General features: G+C 48.3%; 1 protein-coding gene and 1 pseudogene across 3 annotated transcripts in view; one reads left to right on the forward strand and one right to left on the reverse strand.

The window, feature by feature from the left end:
• The window catches only part of SPSB4 (splA/ryanodine receptor domain and SOCS box containing 4), an 83,554-nt gene extending 63,419 nt beyond the window's left edge, over positions 1-20,135 (reverse strand). Inside the window, exon 1 of one of the 3 annotated variants that reach the window (XM_019934120.3) lies at positions 19,464-20,131. The gene's annotated coding sequence lies outside the window, so the exon portion shown is untranslated. Of the gene's footprint in view, positions 1-19,463 lie in introns of all 3 variants that reach the window. The other 2 variants (XM_073803769.1, XM_073803768.1) reach the window with 2 other exon arrangements.
• On the forward strand, positions 9,519-10,583 carry LOC101331025 (PDZ and LIM domain protein 1 pseudogene; annotated as a pseudogene).
• Positions 20,136-20,514: the final 379 nt, after the last annotated feature.

The raw sequence follows: 20,514 nt of genomic DNA on the forward strand, positions 1-20,514 counted from the left end.
GTTCGGCTCTTAGAGTAGTCACAGGCAATTTTATTTTAGAAATAAGCACTGAGCCCAGAGAAGTTTGATTTGCTCAAGATCACAGAACATAGAGAACCCCAATGCATTTGGTCCCAAGAAACAAGCCCTGTGCCAAGGTTGGGGGGACAAAGTGCCCAAGACAGGGGGTCAAAGATGTTTAGGGTGTGGCCCATTGGTTCCCATCCCTGGCTGCCCTGGGGAGCTTAAACAGCATTTAAAGTGCAGCCAGGCTTGAGAAGCCAGACACTGAGCAAGGAGCCACCAAGGTCACCCAGGGACGTGGACATGGACATAAGATAACCATTTGAGGATGGGGTGGGGTCTCCATGGGAAGGTGAGTTGGAGGCAGGGGGATGAGAGAGTTGATGCCCAGACTCTGGAGCCAGCGAGAAGTATATGCAAATCCCTCTTTCCATCGCTTAGCTGTGTGTCCACAGGAAGGACTCTTTGCCTCTCTAAGACTCCAGTTTCCTCATTTGTTGAATGGGGGTAACATGCTCCCTCCAGGTGGTGTGGGAAGCTAAGAGACAATATCAAAAGTCAAGCCTGAGATTCTGCGGGCAGCTTTTCCTCTCTGGCTCTATCTTCTGGGCATCCTGCATATACACCTTCCCTTTGGATGGGCTAGCTCTTTCTTTAGGCATATAAACATAGTTAACAGCATTGACCCTGGGCAACCTCCGCTGAGACAAGATCCTGGTTTTCAGGACTTGGCCACCATCACTAAGAGACTAGCCAGAATCCAGGGTGCTTGCGCTGTTTGGATGGGCCCCGGGTGTGGGAAGAGATGGAGAGCTGAGCCCTGCAAGCTGTCCAGAGCAGAGGTGTGTGTCCTCCCCTCCCTGCTCTGAGAGCTCCTAGGCTTTCCTTGAGATAGATGAGGAGGCAGATATTTTTCATGCCCTGCTCTGCCTGGCCATGACCTCCCACCCAAACAGTGGCACAGTCCCAGCCAAAGTGCCATGCGGCACAGGCAGCAATAATATGCCTTGCTTTTTTAACCCTCCAATTTTATTCTCGACTCCCATTTTCTTTCCTTTCTACGGTCAGACCCCAGCTTCAGCTCATGCTGACCCTATCCAGAGAGTTCTGGCTAATGTTTCAGGAAATACCAGAATACATAAAAATGTACAACACTAGACAGTTCTAAGAGAGCAGAATAGTTACTCCTTTTCATATCCAAAATCACCCAAAATAAAGGAGAGAAAGAGAAAGAGGAATGCAAATTTTGTCTTCAGCAAAACTAGAACACATTTGTAATCCAACCACAACTTATAAAGAGAGGCTGCCAAAAAAATGGTCAAGCGTTGCCAAAACCACTGAAGATCAAACGAGGTGTGAGAAAACACCTACAGAAGACACCTGTGGCTGCAGATCTCAGTTGAAGATGGCAGAGCCAGCCAGTAGCTGGCACTCCCTGAAGGAGAAGACCAACGATTCCTAATCGGGAACAATGGGAACAGGGTATGCGGTCTAGCAGTGGGAGCTGCCTCTGACACTGTGGGGAAAGAGGAGGGCAGGGCTAACAGAGAAAACTTTACAGGTCTGCCATCTTCACAGGAAGCAGTGTGCTGCTGAGGCTGAGCGGGAGAAGGGCCTGAACTGGGGGAAGCCCAGGGCTGCAGATCTCTGCTGACTGGGTAGAAGCTAAAAGAAATCACAGCCACAGTCCTGTGAACAGAGTTACCAGGAACCAGGGAGCAATCCTGCTCTCCTAAAATACCTCCTGGCATCTCCTCTACATGCATCCCTTGCAAAATGCTGATTCAGGAAGGTCCGCCTCTTCTAACTAGGAACCAGCACATGATGTAGTCAAAGATGCTGGAAAAGAAACAGAGGAGGAACAGAACACGGAAAAATATGGTAAGCCAAGAAAACTCACCGTAAGAAAAAGCTGTCACAAAGCAGATAAAAATTGGGAGCAAATTTGTAAACTAATTTTGTGATCACTTATTTGAGAAGGGAGACAACTAGTACAGCCTAAAAAAAAAAAAAAAAAAAGATTAAATACATTTTTACATAGTTACAAAGGCAACCTCCAGAAGAACTCCAGAAGAATAAAATACAGATCTTCCAAACTGTCAAAAAGAACATGAAATAAAACATCATACTGAAAGATTTTGCTTTAAGAAGCAATAGAGACCAAGAACCAAGATGGCAGAGTAGAAGGACGTGCTCTCACTCCCCCTTGCGAGAGCACCAGAATCACAACTAGCTGCTGGACAATCATCAACAGGAAGACACTGGAACTCACCAAAATAGATACCCCACATCCAAAGAAAAAGGAGAAGCCACAATGAGATGGTAGGAGGGGTGCAACCACACTAAAATCAAATTCCATAACTGCTGGGTGGGTGACTCACAGAATGGAGAACACTTATACCACATAAGTCCACCCATTGGAGTGAAGGTTCTCAGCCTCACGTCAGGCTTCCCAACCTGGGGGTCCGGCAACGGGAGGAGGAATTCCTAGAGAATCAGACTTTGAAGGCTAGCGGGATTTGATTGCAGGACATTGATAGGACTGAGGGAATAGAGACTCCACTCTTGCAGGGCACACACAAAGTAGTGTGTGCATCAGGACCCAGGGGAAGGAGCAGTGACCCCATAGGAGACTGAACCAGACCTAACTGCTAGTGTTGGAGGGTCTCCTGCAGAGGCGGGGGGTGGCTGTGGCTCACAGTGGGGACAAGGACACTGGCAGCAGAAGTTCTGGAAGTACTTCTTGGCATGAGCCCTCCCAGAGTTTGCCATCAGCCCCACCAAAGAGCCCAGGTAGGCTCCAGTGTTGGGTTCCCTCAGGCCAAACAATCAACAGGGAGGGAACCCAGCCCCACCCATCAGCAGTCAAGCGGATTAAAGTTTTACTGAGCTCTGCCCACCAGAGGAACAGTCAGCTCTACCCACCACCAGTCCCTCCCATCAGGAGACTTGCACAAGCCTCTTAGATAGCCTCATCCACCAGAGGGCAGACAGCAGAAGCAAGAAGAACTACAGTCCTGCAGCCTGTGGAACAAAAACCACATTCACAGAAAGATAGACAAGATGAAAAGGCAGAGGGCTATGTACCAGATGAAGGAACAAGATAAAACCCCAGAAAAACAACGAAATGAAGTGGAGATAGGCAACCTTCCAGAAAAAGACTTCAGAATAATGATAGTGAAGATAATCCAGGACCTTGGAAAAAGAATGGAGGCAAAGATCAAGAAGATGCAAGAAATGTTTAACAAAGACCTAGAAGAATTAAAGAACAAACAAACAGAGATGAACAATACAATAACTGAAATGAAAACTACACTAGAAGGAATCAATAGCAGAATAACTGAGGCAGAAGAACGGATAAGTGACCTGGAAGACAGAATGGTGGAATTCACTGCCATGGAACAGAATAAAGAAAAAAGAATGAAAAGAAATGAAGACAGTCTAAGAGACCTCTGGGACAACATTAAATGCAACAACATTCGCATTATATGGGCCCCAGAAGGAGAAGAGAGAAAGGACCAGAGAAAATATTTGAAGAGATTATAGTTGAAAACTTCCCTAACATGGGAAAGGAAATAGCCACCCAAGTCCAGGAAGCACAGCGAGTCCCATACAGGATAAACCCAAGGAGAAACACACCGCAACACATAGTAATCAAATTGGCAAAAATTAAAGACAAAGAAAAATTATTGAAAGCAGCAAGGGAAAAATGACAAATAACATACAAGGGAACTCCCATAGGGTTAACAGCTGATTTCTCAAAAGAAACTCTATAAGCCAGAAGGGAGTGGCATGATATACTTAAAATGATGAAAGGGAAGAACCTACAACCAAGATTACTCTACCCAGCAAGGATCTCATTCAGATTCGATGGAGAAATCAAAAGCTTCACAGACAAGCAAAAGCTAAGAGAATTCAGCACCACCAAACCAGCTCTATAAGAAATGCTAAAGGAACTTCTCTAAGTGGGAAACACAAGAAAAGAAAAGGACCTACAAAAACAAACCCAAAACAATTAAGAAAATAGTCATAGGAACATACATATCGATAATTACCTTAAACGTGAATGGACTAAATGCTCCAACCAAAAGACACAAGCTTGCTGAATGGATACAAAAACAAGACCCATATACATGCTGTCTACAAGGGACCCACTTCAAACGTAGGGACACATACAGACTGAAAGTGAGGGGATGGAAAAAGATATTCCATGCAAATGCAAATCAAAAGAAAGCTGGAGTAGCAATACTCATATCAGATAAAATAGACTTTAAAATAAAGAATGTTACAAGAGACAAGGAAGGACACTACATAATGATCAAGGCATCAAACCAAGAAGAAGATATAACAATTATAAATATATATGCACCCAACATAGGAGCACCTCAATACATAAGGCAACTGCTAACAGCTCTGAAAGAGGAAATCGACAGTAGCACTATACTAGTGGGGGACTTTAACACCTCACTTACACCAATGGACAGATCATCCAAAATGAAAATAAATAAGGAAACAGAAGCTTTAAATGACACAATAGACCAGATAGATTTAATTGATATTTATAGGACATTCCATCCAAAAACAGCTTACACTTTCTTCTCAAGTGCGAATGGAACATTCTCCAGGATACATCACATCTTAGGTCACAAATAAAGCCTTAGTAAATTTGAGAAAATTGAAATCATATCAAGCATCTTTTCTGACCACAAGGCTATGAGATTAAAAATAAATTACAGGGAAAAAAACGTAAAAAACACAAAAACATGGAGGCGAAACAATGCGTTACTAAATAACCAAGAGGTCACTGAAGAAATCAAAGAGGAAATCAAGAAATACCTAGAGACAAATGGCAATGAAAACACGATGATCCAAACCTATGGGATGCAGCAAAAGCAGTTCTAAGAGGTAAGTTTATAGCTATACAAGCCTACCTCAAGAAACAAGAAAAATCTCAAATAAACAATCTAACCTTACACCTAAAGGAACTAGAGAAAGAAGGACAAACAAAACCCAAAGTTAGCAGAAGGAAAGAAATCATAAAGATCAGAGCAGAAATAAATGAAATAGAAACAAGGAAAACAATAGCATAGGTCAATAAAACTAAAAGCTGGTTCTTTGAGAAGATAAACAAAATTGACAAATCATTAGCCAGACTCATCAAGAAAAAGAGGGAAAGGACTCAAATCAATAAAATTAGAAATGAAACAGGAGAAGTTACAACAGACACCGCAGAAATACAAAGCATCCTAAGAGACTACTACAAGCAACTCTATGCCAATAAAATGGACAACCTGGAAGAAATGGACAAATTCTTAGAAAGGTATAACCTTCCAAGACTGAACTAGGAAGAAAGAGAAAATATGAACAGACCAATCACAAGTAATGAAATTGAAACTGTGATTAAAAATCTTCCAACAAACAAAATTCCAGGACCAGATGGCTTCACAGGTGAATTCTATCAAACATTTAGAGAAGATCTAAAACCCATCCTTTGCAAATGCTTCCAAAAAATTGCAGAGGAAGGAACACTCCCAAACTCATTCTATGAGGCCACCATCACCCTGATACCAAAACCAGACAAAGATACTACAAAAAAAGAAAATTACAGACCAATATCACTGATGAATATAGATGCAAAAATCCTTAACAAAATACTAGTAAACAGAATCCAACAACACTTTAAAAGGCTCATACACCATGATCAAGTGGGATTTATCTCAGGGATGCAAGGATTCTTCAATATACGCAAATCAATCAATGTGATGCACCATATTAACAAACTGAAGAAGAAAAACCAAATGATCATCTCAATAGATGCAGAAAAAGCTTTTGACAAAATTCAACACCCATTTATGATAAAAACTCTCCAGAAAGTGGGCATAGAGGAACCTACCTCAACATAATAAAGGCCATATACAACAAACCCACAGCAAACATCATTCTCAATGGTGAAAAACTGAAAGCATTTCCTCTAAGATCAGGAACAAGACAAAGATGTCCACTCTCACCACTATTATTCAACATAGTTTTGGAAGTTTTAGCCACGGCAATCAGAGAAGCAAAAGAAATAAAAGGAATACAAATTGGAAAAGAAGAAGTAAAACTGTCACTGTTTGCAGATGACATGATACTATACATAGAGAATCCTAAAAATGCCACCAAAAAACTACTAGAGCTAATCAATGAATTTGGTAAAGTAGCAGGATACAAAATTAATGCACAGAAATCTCTTGCATTCCTATACACTAATGATGAAAAATCTTAAAGAGAAATTAAGGAAACACTCCCATTTACCATTGCAACAAAAAGAATAAAATACCTAGGAATAAACCTACCTAGGGAGACAAAAGACCTGTATGCAGAAAACTATAAGACACCGATGAAAGAAATTAAAGATGGTACCAACAGATGGAGAGATATACCAGGTTCTTGGATTGGAAAAATCAATATTGTGAAAATGACTATACTACCCAAAGCAATCTACAGATTCAGTGCAATCCTTATCAAATTACCAATGGCATTTTTTACGGAACTAGAACAACCATCTTGAAATTTGTATGAAGACACAAAAGACCCTGAATAGCCAAAGCAGTCTTGAGGGAAAAAAATGGAGCTGGAGGAATCAGACTCCCTGACTTCAGACTATACTACAAAGCTACAGTAATCAAGACAATATGGTACTGGCACAAAAACAGAAACATAGCTCAATGGAACAAGATAGAAAGCCCAGAGATAAACCCACATACCTATGGTCAATTAATCTATGACAAAGGAGGCAAGGATATACAATGGAGAAAAGACAGTCTCTTCAATAAGTGGTGCTGGGAAAACTGGACAGCTACATGTAGAAGAATGAAATTAGAACACTCCCTAACACCATACACAAAAATAAACTCAAAATGGATTCAAGACCTAAATTTAAGACCAGACACTATAAAACTCTTAGATGAAAACATAGGAAGAACACTCTTTGACATAAATCACAGCAAGATCTTTTTTGATCCACCTCCTAGAGTAATGGAAATAAAAACAAAAATAAACAAATGGGACCTAATGAAACTTAAAAGCTTTTGAACAGCAAAGGAGACCATAAACAAGACGAAAAGACAACCCTCAGAATCAGAGAAAATATTTGCAAACGAGTCAACGGACAAAGGATTAAACTCCAAAATATATAAACAGCTCATGCAGCTCAATATTAAAGAAACAAACCACCCAATCCAAAAATGGGCAGAAGACCTAAATAGACATTTCTCCAAAGAAGACATACAGATGGCCAAGAAGCACATGAAAAGCTGCTCAACCTCACTAATTATTAGAGAAATGTAAATCAAAACTACAATGAGGTATCACCTCACACCAGCTAGAATGGGCATCATCAGAAAATCTACAAACAACAAATGCTGGAGAGGGTGTGGAGAAAAGGGAACCCTCTTGCACTGTTGGTGGGAATGTAAACTGATACAGCCACTATGGAGAACAGTATGGAGGTTCCTTAAAAAACTACAAATAGAACTACCATAGGACCCAGCAATCCCACTACTGCGCATATACCCAGAGAAAACCATAATTCAAAAAGACACATGAGGGGCTTCCCTGGTGGTGCAGTGGTTGAGAGTCCATCTGCCTATGCAGGGGACACAGGTTCGTGCCCTGGACCGGGAAGATCCCACATGCCGCAGAGTGCTGGGCCCGTGAGCCATGGCTGCTGAGCCTGCGCGTCCGGAGCCTGTGCTCCGCAACAGGAGAGACCACAACAGTGAGAGGCCCACGTACCACAAAAAAAAAAAAAAAAAGACACATGCACACCAATGTTCATTGCAGCACTATTTACAATAGCCAGGTCATGGAAGCAACCTAAATGCCCATCGACAGACAAATGGATAAAGAAGTTGTGGTACATATATACAATGGAATATTACTCAGCCATAAAAAGGAACGAAATTGGGTCATTTGTTGAGACGTGGATGGATCTAGAGACTGTCATACAGAGTGAAGTAAGTCAGAAAGAGAAAAACAAATATCATATATTAATGCATGTATGTGGAACCTAGAAAAATGATACAGGTGAACTGGTTTGCAGGGCAGAAATAGAGACACAGATGTAGAGAACAAACGTATGGACACCAAGGGGGGAAAGTGGTGGGGGGATGGGGGGAGTGTGATGAATTGGGAGATTGGGATTGACATGTATACACTAATGTGTATAAAATTGATGACTAATAAGAACCTGCTGTATAAAAAAATAGATAAAATAAAATTTAAAAATTAATAAAAAAAGAAGCAATAGGAACAAAAACACAGAGACATAAAATATGATAGTAAAATTATGACCAAAATACTAGCTATGGGGCTTCCCTGGTGGCGCAGTGGTTGGGAGTCTGCCTGCCGATGCAGGGGACACGGGTTCGTGCCCCGGTCCGGGAGGATCCCACATGCAGCGGAGAGGCTGGGCCCATGAGCCATGGCCGCTGAGCCTGCGCGTCCGGAGCATGTGCTCCGCAACGGGAGAAGCCACAACAGTGAGAGGCCCGCGTATCGCAAAAAAAAAAAAAAAAAAAAAAAAAATACCAGCTATGTTAATGATTTGCCATAGTGAACTACTAAAAAGAAAAGATTGTAAGGTTGGGGAACAAGACAAAACTCCCACCGTATGGCATATTTAAGAGATATTCCCAAAGCAAAGTAATTGAACAATGTTGAAAAATAGGAAAGGTAAATACATATCAAGTAAGGGCTACATCAAACTAAGCAGGTACAGTAACCTTAATATGAGGCAAGTAAGGTTGAATTCAGGGCAAACGATATTAAGTGAGAGAAAGAACACTTTATAACAATAAAGAATATAATCCACAATTGAAGATTGAACACACCAAATAACAGCACCAAAATTCAAAGCAAAAGCTACAGGAAATACAAGAAAGGTCAGACAGATACACAGTAGAGGCAGATGATTTTAATTCACCTCTTTCAGCTCATGACAGATCAATAGACCAAATTAAGTAAAGACATAGAAAAACCAAAATTGCATAAGTAATGACATTTAATTGATGTATACATATTTCTAAAAATTGCCCATATATTAGGCCACAAATAAAACCTCACCAAAAAAGCAGACATAATACAGAACCTGGTAACACAGAAGAAAAACTAGAAATTAATCACAAAGTTATGGATCACAAAATCCTACCACCTGGACGTTTCTGAAAACTCTCTTTTAAACAACTCGGATCAAAAAAGAGACCTATATAGAAATTGTACAGTATCTAGAAAACAAGAATATAAAAAACATTCCATATATTGGAACCTGTGGGATCCCATTCAGGTAGAGCCCAGAGGAAGTCATGGCTGGTGTACTTACATCAGTAAATGAAAAAGAGTGAAAATATACAAATTAAGCATAATAAAATAGAAAAATGAAAGATCTAATCAGCACAGCTGTCGGGGAGCCCAACGCGCCACTCCGCGTCCTGCCCCATCTGTCCCCTGGAGTCGCCGCCCGCCGTCACCGTGCCATGACCACCCAGCAACTAGTCCTCCATGGCCCGGGACCGTGGGGCTTCTGCCTTGTGGTGGGCAAGGACTTCGAGCAGCCTCTCACCATCTCCCGGGTCACTCCCGCAAGCAAGGCTGCTATAGCTAATTTATTATGTGCTGGAGATGTAATCACAGCCATCGACGCACTTGGAAGCTCAGGAGAAAAATCAAGGGCTGCACAGACAACTTGACTCTCACAGTAACCAGATCTGAACAGAAAATCTGGTCGCTTCTGGTGACAGAGGAAGGGAAACATTATCCATACAAGATGAACTTAGCCTCTGAACCGCAAGAGGTCCTACACATAGGAAGCACCCACAACCAGAGCGCCCTGCCCCTTACCGCCTCACCTGCCTCCACTTCTACTCCAGGGTCATCACAAACCAGTACAACAACCCAGCTGGCCTCTACTCCTCTGAAAACATCTCCAACTTCAACAGTGCCTTGGAGTCAAAGACGGCAGCCAGTGGGCAGGAGACGAATGGCAGAGCGTTAGACCATTCTCAGCTTCCAAGCAGACTCGTCATTGATAAAGAATCTGAAGTTTACAAGATGCCGCAGGAGAAACGAGAGTTAAATGAGCCTCCAAAACAGTCCACTTCACTCCTGGTTTTGCAGGAAATCCTGGAGTCTGAGGAGAGAGGGGATCCCCACCGTCCCTCAGGATTCAGGAGAGTTAAGGCTCCAGTCACCAAAGTGGCTGCATAGATTGGAAATGCCCAGAAGCTGCCCATGTGTGACAAATGTGGCACCAGCACTGTCGGCATGTTTGTGAAGCGGCGGGACCGTCACCGCCACCCTGAGTGTTATGTGTGCACCGACTGTGGCAACAACCTGAAACAGAAGGGCCATTTCTTTGTGGAGGATCAGATCTACTGTGAAAAGCACACCCGGGAGCGGGTCACTCCACCCGAGGGCTATGATGTGATCACTGTGTTCCCTAAGTGAGCAGGCAGCCCTGCACCCAACACTGTTCTCCAGCGAGCCCCTGCTGCATCTTGTCCTCTGAAAGCTCTGGCCTCTCTTTTCTTTTAAGTTCTCGCTTACTTTGGTTTTATCCCTGCTCGTTAGCTAACTGACTCACGCTGGCTGCGTGATGCCCGCTTTTATAATGAACGGAAGATGGTTTTGTTCAGGGTCCCGTTACCAGCATCACTGTGTCTTCTCTTCTCCTCCATTCATCTCTGCTGCAAATGGACATCAGCCAAATTTGAACCAAACTGAATTTAATATGTCTGACAATGATTTTTTTACTCAATAAATTAATAGACTTCAAAACAAAAAAAAAAGGTCTAATCAAAAAACAGAACAGGGCCTCTCACGGTGCCGACTGTAGGCAGCTCTGTGGCCCACACGCGACATTTCTTAGGGAAATTGCTTTATCCTTGTGCACACCATGCCAACTTTGGAGCTGTTGAAAGACACCTTTAACATATTTGAAAGCAACGGCCAAGCAGCAGCCCCAGAGGAGACCATGCTGGGTCATGGAGGGCACGGTGCTTTCCTTGCTGGCCTCGAGGCCTCTGCCCCATCAGTGGCAGGCGGGGGCCTCAGAAGCTGCCCACCCTGGCGATGGTGGAGTGGACACACAGCAGCCCTTTGCTACTCCCCCCAAGACAGGACCCAGAGTGAAGTGCTCATGTCCATTAATGGCCATCCACTAAGGAAAATTAGTGACGGCACAATATAACGAAGGGCAGGGTTTGAATCCCTTCCTGTCCATTGGGCCCTGGCAAGGGCTTACGCTCTCTGAGACTCATCTGAAAAGTGCTCTATGTGCTAAGCTTGCCTGTCTTTGCAAGGACCAGGGGAGACATCTGTAAAGTCTGAAATGGCACAGGGCACCTGGGAGGCACCCAGTAAATGTTAAGTGCTCCTTTAAACTGTGTATGTCCTGCGACGTTGCCATTTCACCACCTGAATGCATCCTAAAGAAACACCAGGGCGTGCACTAGGATTCAGCTACAGAAGCAAAGGGCAGGGTGGTTCATAGAACCAAAATGTGGAGATTAATGTAAATGCTCACAATAGGGGGCTATAACTTTTTCATGGGGTCCCCAGCTTCCATCCAGATCTACTCTGCCCGTACCTCCCCTGCACCCAGCTGGGATGTTGCCTCTGCAGTCCTCGCCCCAGAGAAGGTCCAGCTCCTACGGTCTCCTGCAGCTGTGACTGAACTAACAAATGAATAAAAGACGGGCTAAGTAACTCGGTTTTATTCCCCATGGAACCTGTCAAAGGCAGTGGTCAGGATCAGAAGCCAGAGCTGGGAGACAGGAAGTTACTAATGCAGATTCCCAACTCCTAAACCGGGGTCACAGGTCTATCTTCATGTCTTTGTCCAGGCAGTTGGGACCCCCAGTCCTTCCTTCCTCACCTCCCCAATCCAGCCTGAGAGCCCCACCTCCTCCAGGAAGCCTGCCCTGATCCCCCCAGGGCCTCTAGGTGCCTGCCCCACACTTCTGTCACCCCTGAGCCAGCCACGACTTTCTGGTCCACTGATCTGCGTTTTTCTACCTTGAGGGGCATTCCTCTGGGGACAGGAAGCTCTCCCCTGGGCTTCTTCACCAACTCCCATCCAACCCCACCTAGCACACACACAAACAGGCACTGTGCTTTGGAAGACAGGGAGGAATACATGTATGGGTGTGAAGAGGAGATTCTGGGCTTCAGCAAGTTCTCACGTTCTGCTCTCTCTAGAGGATTCAGCAGGGAAAGGGCCGGGGCTGGAGTCAGGAGATGAGAGCACGGGGCCTCGTTCTCCATTAACACAGTCACTGCCTCTGAGCCGCTGACACTGGGCTGTATCCAGTCTGCCCCTTGTTATACACTGCTGTGCAGCCTTCCTGCTCCCAGCCTCATTTATTCTTTCAACAAACACTTGGTGGATGGCTGTCATGTGCCAGGCTCTGTGAGGCTGAGAGCTAGGGACACGCAGCAGTGGCCAAGTCAGGCTCAGCCCCTGCCCTCTCTCTCCAGACAGAGGAAGCGGGTACTGGTCACCTTTCTCCTCTTGTCTCCACCATAGCTCGTGGCGCTGGGCCAGGCACAGAGGAGATACCACAGAGTCTAAGTTCCTGGTAGGAATAACACTGTCTCTCAACCCAGCAAGCAGACAGCATACTGAACGATGCCTCCATCACATTTCCTCAAACCAAACTTAATTTCTTAGGCCATGCTTGGATGGGGATGCTTAATGACATTATCCGGAAGGATCCGCCCCAGGGCTTCAGTGATGGCTGCGCGAGAAAACAAAAACTCAGATTGCCGATTGCCCTTCCCAGGACCCTGGCGGGTATTGCAACCTGACAGGGGAAATGAGGAGACGCGAAGCGTGGGTGTCGCACTTCTTAAGGAGCCTCAACGGTTTGCAAGGTGTGGCGCTCAGTCTTCAGAGGCCCAGGACCCCAAATCCCATTCTCGAAGTCTTGTCTGCTGGACTCAGCCAGGCATGGGGTCTGCCGGGAGACAGGACTGCCGCAGGACTGATAACGACTGGGTTAAATGCCCTCCCCTCAATGCGGCCTATGGCTTTGGACTTGCTGGGGTAGGGGTTGGGGGCAGATTTCATGCCTTCATTTAACCAGCAGTAACGATGCCTCCCTGGGGATCTGAGGCTACAGGAAAGTGTAAGACCCTATCACTTCCCTCCTGAGAGAGCTCACGCCAAAGGGGTCAGACCCAGTGACAGGTCTGAATAATGACAAGGACTGTAAAAAGCAGTGCACTTTGATACCACTTGAATTCCTATAACAGACTGCATATTGGTTTCAAATATATACGACACCACTTGTAAAAATGCAAAGCTGATCTAATTCACGCTCCCTGCTTAAAATCCTCCACAGGCTCTCCACAGCTTTCAGGATAAAGTACAAACTCCTAACCCTAACCCTCCCCAAATGCTCCCTGATGCTTTCCTGACCCACCTCCCTCTGTGAAGCCCTTCATGGCGTCCCCACTAACCTGCGTGTCCTGACCCTCTGCTGCCTTCACCCCTTCCCCTTCCCTTGCACGCCCCTCCACATACACGCACCTGGGCAATTCATGCTACTCGGGTATCAGTGCCCCTGGGGAGCTCCCCATCCCGTGCCCTCAGAGCCCCTGCACCTGTCTCCATCACAGACTTATCACAGACTTATCACCCTAACGTCTCCTCAGCTGCCTCCCTCCCACCAGACGGGAGACAATGCAAGAGCAGGGGCTGGGTCTCCTCACCGGAGTCCCCAGGACTCTGCAGGGCTCTGGCTCAGAGAAAATGGTGGATGCACAAGCACGAGCAAAGAAATAAAAGCAACCTGCCACTTTAGAAAGAACCTCCACCGAGGCATGACTGGGAGAGCGGAGCTCCCTGGGCTCCGGCAAGCCGTTTACATTTTCAGCCCTCAATTTTCACCTCTGTGCAATGGTGCCAACGGTACCCACTTGGACCTGGTTAGGCTGGGATGTTTCTAAGATTTTCTTAGTACAAATATTAAGTAGAGAGGCTATTCTATTAAAAGATGCTGATTCAGAATGAACCTCCCAATGGTGAATGAGCTAAAGAACCTCCAAGCTTTCATTCACAGGCGTCCAGTAACTTTTCTCTCTGTACACGTGCATGGAGCTCATGCGACACTGGGCTGGGCAGGCCCTTTCTTCCCAGGAGAGCCATCTGTGCAGCTCCAGGTGGAACCATCTCACACCCATCTTCCTGGACTGTGAATCAATGAGGTTTCCCCGTGCCTCTCCTTCTTGTGGGGTTTCCATGGGAATCTTCCCACGGGTGACCGAGCCAGGAGCCCCCAGGGCGGAAGCTCAGGCTGTCAGCCAGCAGGGAACGCAGGGGATGGGATGAAGGAGGTTTGCCGGGCGGTGACCAAGCCAGCGTGCCCTGCCAGGTCATTTGAAAGAGACAAACCTCCAAGGCAGGAAGGCCAGATGCCCTATTTCCACGTGCATTCCTGGCGGGTCTGGTCATCGCTCCAGCTGCCCCTGTGCCCTAAGCACACGTGGGTAAAGTTCTGCAGGACAGCTGGCCTCTGTGAGACCCAGCATGGCTCAGGCTGGAGCAGAGCTAGGAGAAAGGGGACAGGGTGGGTGCTGCATAACGGGACGCTCTTGGATCAACTTCTATGACGAAAACACAATGATCTTCATGTCTGGCCCATCATTTATCTCATGAGCCGAACATTGCCCACTTAGCATAACTGGTTGTCTGAAAACTCGGGATGCCTGAATGAAAAGGGAAACTCAGGCTTGGTCTAGGAGATCATAGTAGGAAGCTGCTGGGATTTCTGAAGGTCCCTCTGTTAAGCTTCAGCTGTCTCTGGGAGCACTTTTGAGATACGGGGGTGGGGGGGCATTGTTGGAGACGAAGAGGGGATGGAGAGGAAGTGGGGAGACAGGGAGACCCTGAGAGAGAGAAGAGAGGGAGGGAGCCCCAGGGAGCAGAGAGCCACTCTGGCCCCGGGAATCTGTGTGACATGTGCATCTCACAGAATGTGGCTGACAGGTGAGAGGTCTCTGTGGACTCAGCCCCACGAGTTTCTGGAGAAGTCAGAGCTCCAGGCTCACTCATAGGTGACTTTTCACAGCACTGGAAGCCAGGTGGGGTACTTGGGAACTGCTCTGGGCCTCTCCCTCTGCACACACCAGCACATGGAGGTGTAGAGCTCGGGGCAGTCTCCTGCCACCTCTCGGCCCTGAGGTCCACCTGCTGGCCTCGTAAATGGGGCACACCCACTGCCGCATCTTCAGCGTCTGCTGCGCCCTCTCCGCATGCATCTTCTCTTACGACTGGCAGTTCCAGCCCTCTGTGGATCCTCCCAAACTGAGTCTCCAGCCCCGCTTTCTCTCCTCAGCACCAGATCCACCTATCCCAAGGCCTCTGGCCACCCCAGACTAGGGGCTCCTTCAAATGACCTTGTAAAGCCAGCTGGTCTCTTTCCCCTAGGACACGCCCACCCACTCTAGATATCAGACCTGGGGTTTCGGGGGCCACTGGCACCTCAGAATCTACATGCCCAGGACTGAAAGCAGCCTCTTCCCTCTCCGGCAAACCAGGTTCTTCTCTCGTCCCCATTTCTGCCACAGATCCCCCTGTCTCCCGGTCTCCCTCAATGCCTTCAGCTCTCCCTCAATTCACATCTTGCCTGGATTACTAAATGGTCTCCCAGTGGGGCTCCCGGACTCCAGTCTGTGGCTCCCAAGCCACCCTCCATGCTGCCACAGGGTAAATCTGACCAAGGCACACACACACCTTTTGTTCAACTCTCCAGGTGGCTTCTCCAGGGAGAAGCCACACCCCTTAGCTTGGCATGTAAGAGTCCTTAAGATCTGTTCTTGCTTACTTCTCCCACGTCTAGTCTCCCAGCACGGCCCCCATCAGACCAGTCATAGCAGACTCTCCTGAGAGACCACGTCCTGCCCATACCTTGGCCTCCGGGGGCCTTCCCAGCTTCCCTTGCCCAGCTGACAGTCATTCATTCTCCTCCCACCCGCAAGCGGGACCGGGCACCCTCTGTGGTGTCCCTCCCTCTCCCTTCGGCCTCGTCCTGCATCCACAGCTGTCTTCTGCACCCCGTGCTACATTTCTTGCTGGCGAGCCCAGCACCCAGCCAGCCTCTGTCTCCTACCAGCACCATACGGGCATCTGCTACCTCGGTCTGCATTAGAAAGCACTTCGCAGACTGAAGAAGAAACTTCCACTCCACACCTCTCGTATAGTCTGCATTTTTAACAACAAACATTTTTCTTTCGTAACTTTTCTTTCATTTTTCTTTCATAGCATTTTAAATGGGGGTTAACTCAATATGTGTAGCAAAAAATCACATGCAATCAACACCGCCCTGGAAAGTTCTTCTGAAGAAGGTTCATGATACCCAATTTGGGAACCTACCATCCTCTTTCCCAAGGGGTTCAGCACAGACAACTGTTTTTCCTCCAGCTTCAGAACCGATACAGCCAGTGAGACTTATTTAGGGACCACGTTTTATTTAAAATATTTTATTTAAAATGGGGACTTCCCTGATGGTCCAGTGGTTAAGACTCTGCACTTCCACTGCAGGGGGCATGGGTTCGTTCCCTGGTCGGGGAACTAAGATCCCACATGCCGCGCGGCATGGCCCAAAAATAATAATAATAACAAAATAAAATGTGTTGCTGTTTTATTTAATTTTTTTGTTGTTGATCTTTCTTGCCAAGTATGTTTGGTTATGTTCACATACGTTAAGTGCATGTATTTATGTACTTATTTTTTTAACTGACTCAGGCAGAGACTTCTGGTAGCTTTGCTCCAGGTACCTTCACACCCCCTGATTTTCTGCACCGAGTGGCCTGTTCTACCTGCCGGGCTGCCTGAGACCCTTCATTCCTGTACCAATAGAAGAGGGGCCTTTCAAGAACCTGGCAATGTGACCACAGGTCAGGCAACTCGGGGAGAATCAATTAGCCCCCATATGGTGAATGGCACTAGGTCTTTTCCCAGAGGGATGGGGAACGCTGCACTGGCCCAGGTCTTGGCCACTTTCTGGGGTAGAAGCGAAGCCTCCCAAGGACAGGCCTGTCTAAACGAGGAGAAGGAGCCAGTCTTAAAAAAGCCAAGGGAAAAAGTCCTTGGAGTGTTGGCGCGAAACCAAAAAGGCCGGGGGGTGGAGGGTAATGAGAGAGGCAAACAGTGAGAAAGGGGTGAAGGGAGCAGTAACCAGACCCGGAGGGCCCTGGGGGCACCTACATTTTACACCCTGGCAACCTCGAGGACGTTCTAAGACTGCAAGAGATTTGATCTATTATATACTTTTAAAAGATGTTTCTGATAAATTATTATTATTTGCTAATCTGATATGTGAAAAATTGTATCTTATTGGAGTTTTAACTTACATTTTTCTTACTGAGTGAGGTAGGGCAGCTTGTCTTATGTTTGCTATTTCAATTTTATTTTGTGCATGTGAACTGTTAATGGTCTTTGTCTGTTTTTGCCCTTTTTCTTCTTGACTTGAGAACATTTTTACACATTAAAGAGATGAGCCCTTTGTGACAGGAGTGACGATTCTCTCCCCAGTTTGTCATATGTCTTTTGTCATATGTCTTTTAACTGTTTCTGGTGATGTCCCTGTAGATTTTCTTTTTATATAATTCAGTTTATCAGTCTCTGAAATAAAATAGAAATACAGACTGGAGAGATATTTGAGTGGAATGGCCAGCAAGTTGAATTTTGTTTGCTGTTTGTCAAAAATGGCTTAAGTTCCTTTTATTAGTACTTTTAAAGGAAGTTTAAAAAATGGAATCAATCAGAGGGTATGTATCTCAAGAGGATTCTGCCCCTGTGTCAAGCATGTTCATATCATGCTACTGACTTTCTACAAACTCCATTAAAGTTTGGAGTTTGACTTTCTACAAACTCCATTAATCAGTAGCACTTTTTGAAAAATGAAGGTGTGGGAGATGAGGGATTCCCCCATCAGCCTCAGTGACAGAGGCTTCAGGAGTTTGTTGGAGGATAGAGCCACCAAGGTGGGAAAACAGAGGGAGAGACAGGAGAGGGGAGAGACGTAGTGCACTGATGCTTCTTCCCTCGGTGCGATGACCTCCTGGAAGGGGGGACGGGCAGTTCCTGGATTCTCCTTTTAATAGCGTTTCTCTGAGGCTCAGGCACGCCTTCCTGATTTATGCTCATCGATTGCAGGGGGACAGAAGGTGCATGGAGGAGGGAGGCTCAGATTCCTAGAGAGGAGAGAACTCCTACCTTCAACCCCCAAACTCTCCCAGGAGGAGGATGGGGCAGACGAGGAAACTGAGCTGGGAGAGATGAGAGTACTTGCCCAAGGTCACACCGCTGGTGTGGAGGCGGAATTCGAACTCAAGCCTTACTCCAGAGCCCAGAGCTCCCCACCTCCTAGCGCTGGCGGCCCAGAAGTGCCCTCCTCTCCTTTCCAGTCCGCAACAGCCCACGCTCCGCCATCCGGGAGGCAGGAGCAGCCACTCCCCCTCGCTTCTCCCGCCAGGGAGAGGTCCTGGGCTCGCGTCCCCTCCTGGCTCCGAGCCCGTGGCGCGTCTTGCGCTACCCGGGCGGACACATTCACCGCGCTCCAAGCTATGGCCTCCTCCCTCCTTCCCAGACCCCACCCCCACCCCCTGCCCGTGACTCACGAAGCACGCGACCCCCTCCCTTCCTAAGCATCGCCAAGTTTGTCTCCAAGCAAGGCCAGGAACTGGCCCCAAGCAGCGCCCGGACCGGGCGACAAGCCTCACTATCCAGCGTCAAGAGTAAACGATAACAGCCACCAGTTCACGAGCGCCCACTGCGTGCCGGGCGCTTGATTTCCACCGCTCTGAACACGCCCCACCAACAACCCAGATGAACAGACCCCTGGAAATTACTGTCCCCAATACATACACGAGAGAGCTGTTGCAGCTCTGGAAAGTTGGATAACACGCTTGGGCTCACACAGCTAATAATAATGCTGGCTAACATTTGATCGAGTATCTCCTATGTGCCAGGCACAGGTCCACGTACATTACGAGGACCACCCCATAGATCCTACCAATAGCCCTATTAAAAGGGCACCATTATCATCCCCATCCTATGGATGAGGAAATCGAGGTTTGGCGCCTTGCCCAAGGTCACCCAGCCAGTGAATGACAGATCATGGACCCAACCCAGGCAGGGTGACTGGGGGGAAGGGGGTAGTTTTTTGTGGTGTCTCCATTACGCAGAAAAGCAGCGGGCTTCGAACCTATGGCACCAGGGGCCGGCCCTCAACGCCCCATGGCTGCGCGCAAACCAACCAGGTCGGACTGCCACCGCCCGCAGAGAGGAATTCCCGAGGACCTGGACGGGACCCACGCCAGGAGCGTCGGCTGTGGCGAGTGCCGGCCCGCACGAGGTCGGCGCGGCCAGATTTCGGCTCCCGCGTGCCCCTCACCAGAAGATGGAGAATACTCACCATAAAAGAGAGGGCAAGCGCCTGCCCTGGAGGAATCGCCAGCGCTGGCAGGTCCTGGACTGCCGGGAGAGGCGGCTGCCGCCGCTGCCGCCCACTCAGGGGCGCCCGAGCGACCCCGAAGATGCCGGCTGGCTCCCCGGGGCCAGGGGCGCGTCCTCACGGCCCATGCCCAGGAGCAGCGCCCCCTCTGCCCAGCAGGGTGGCCTGGAGTTGGAGCGTTCTTGGGAAGTTGGCGCTCCGGCGCGGCGGGAGGGCGCAGGAGGCCGGGTGGGAGTGGGGAAGCGCCTTTCTGCGCGGATCCCGGGGGCGCGCCAAGGCCCGCGCTCCAGCGGTTCCTAAGCTCCGCGCCAGACCCGGAGGGCGGCGAGTCCCGAGCTCGGGGCGCACGGGCCGCGCCTCGGCCTCCGGCCCCTGGCGCGCCCAGCGACTTCCCCCGCGCCCTGGGCGCACGCACTGGTGGTTGGAGCTGGGGCCCGGGCCCGGGCTACGGTGCACTCATCGCCCTCCCCAGAGGCTGGGCGCCTTTGTGCGCGGGGCGCGTCGGCCGCCGCGGCCAGCTCTGGATGCTGCAGCCGCCGCCGCCTCCCCCTCTTCCTCCGCCGCCGCCCGCTCCCCGCCTTCCCGGCCGGCCCGGAGGCTGCAGCTGAAAGCCGATCCGGCTGAGCTCATCCCTGAAGGCCACTAATCCAATAGCCGCGGAAGGCGCGGCCGCCGGGAACGCCCCTTCCCCCACCATCCCGCGCCCCGGCCCGTCCCAGCTCGGGCCGCTGCCGGCGCCGCCACCTTCCCGAGGCCACCAGCTGGCGGGAGAGGGAAGTGGAGCCCGCGCCCGCGTCCCCGTGCCGAGTCGGCGCGGTCGCCATTCACCAGCCCGCTAGCCCGCGCACTCCCTCACTCACGCACTCATTCATGAGCGCCCCTCCCTATTCATTCAAGAGCTTCGGGAGCGCCGGGGTGGGTACCCCTGAGCTGGAGGGGACACACACAGTCACTCGGCAGCTTTGCTGTCTTTACCTAATGCATGTGGGAAATAGCAGCCGGGGAAAGGGCA

This window comes from Tursiops truncatus, chromosome 4, assembly GCF_011762595.2.
Source record: "Tursiops truncatus isolate mTurTru1 chromosome 4, mTurTru1.mat.Y, whole genome shotgun sequence".
In the NCBI taxonomy this organism is placed as follows: domain Eukaryota; kingdom Metazoa; phylum Chordata; class Mammalia; order Artiodactyla; family Delphinidae; genus Tursiops; species Tursiops truncatus.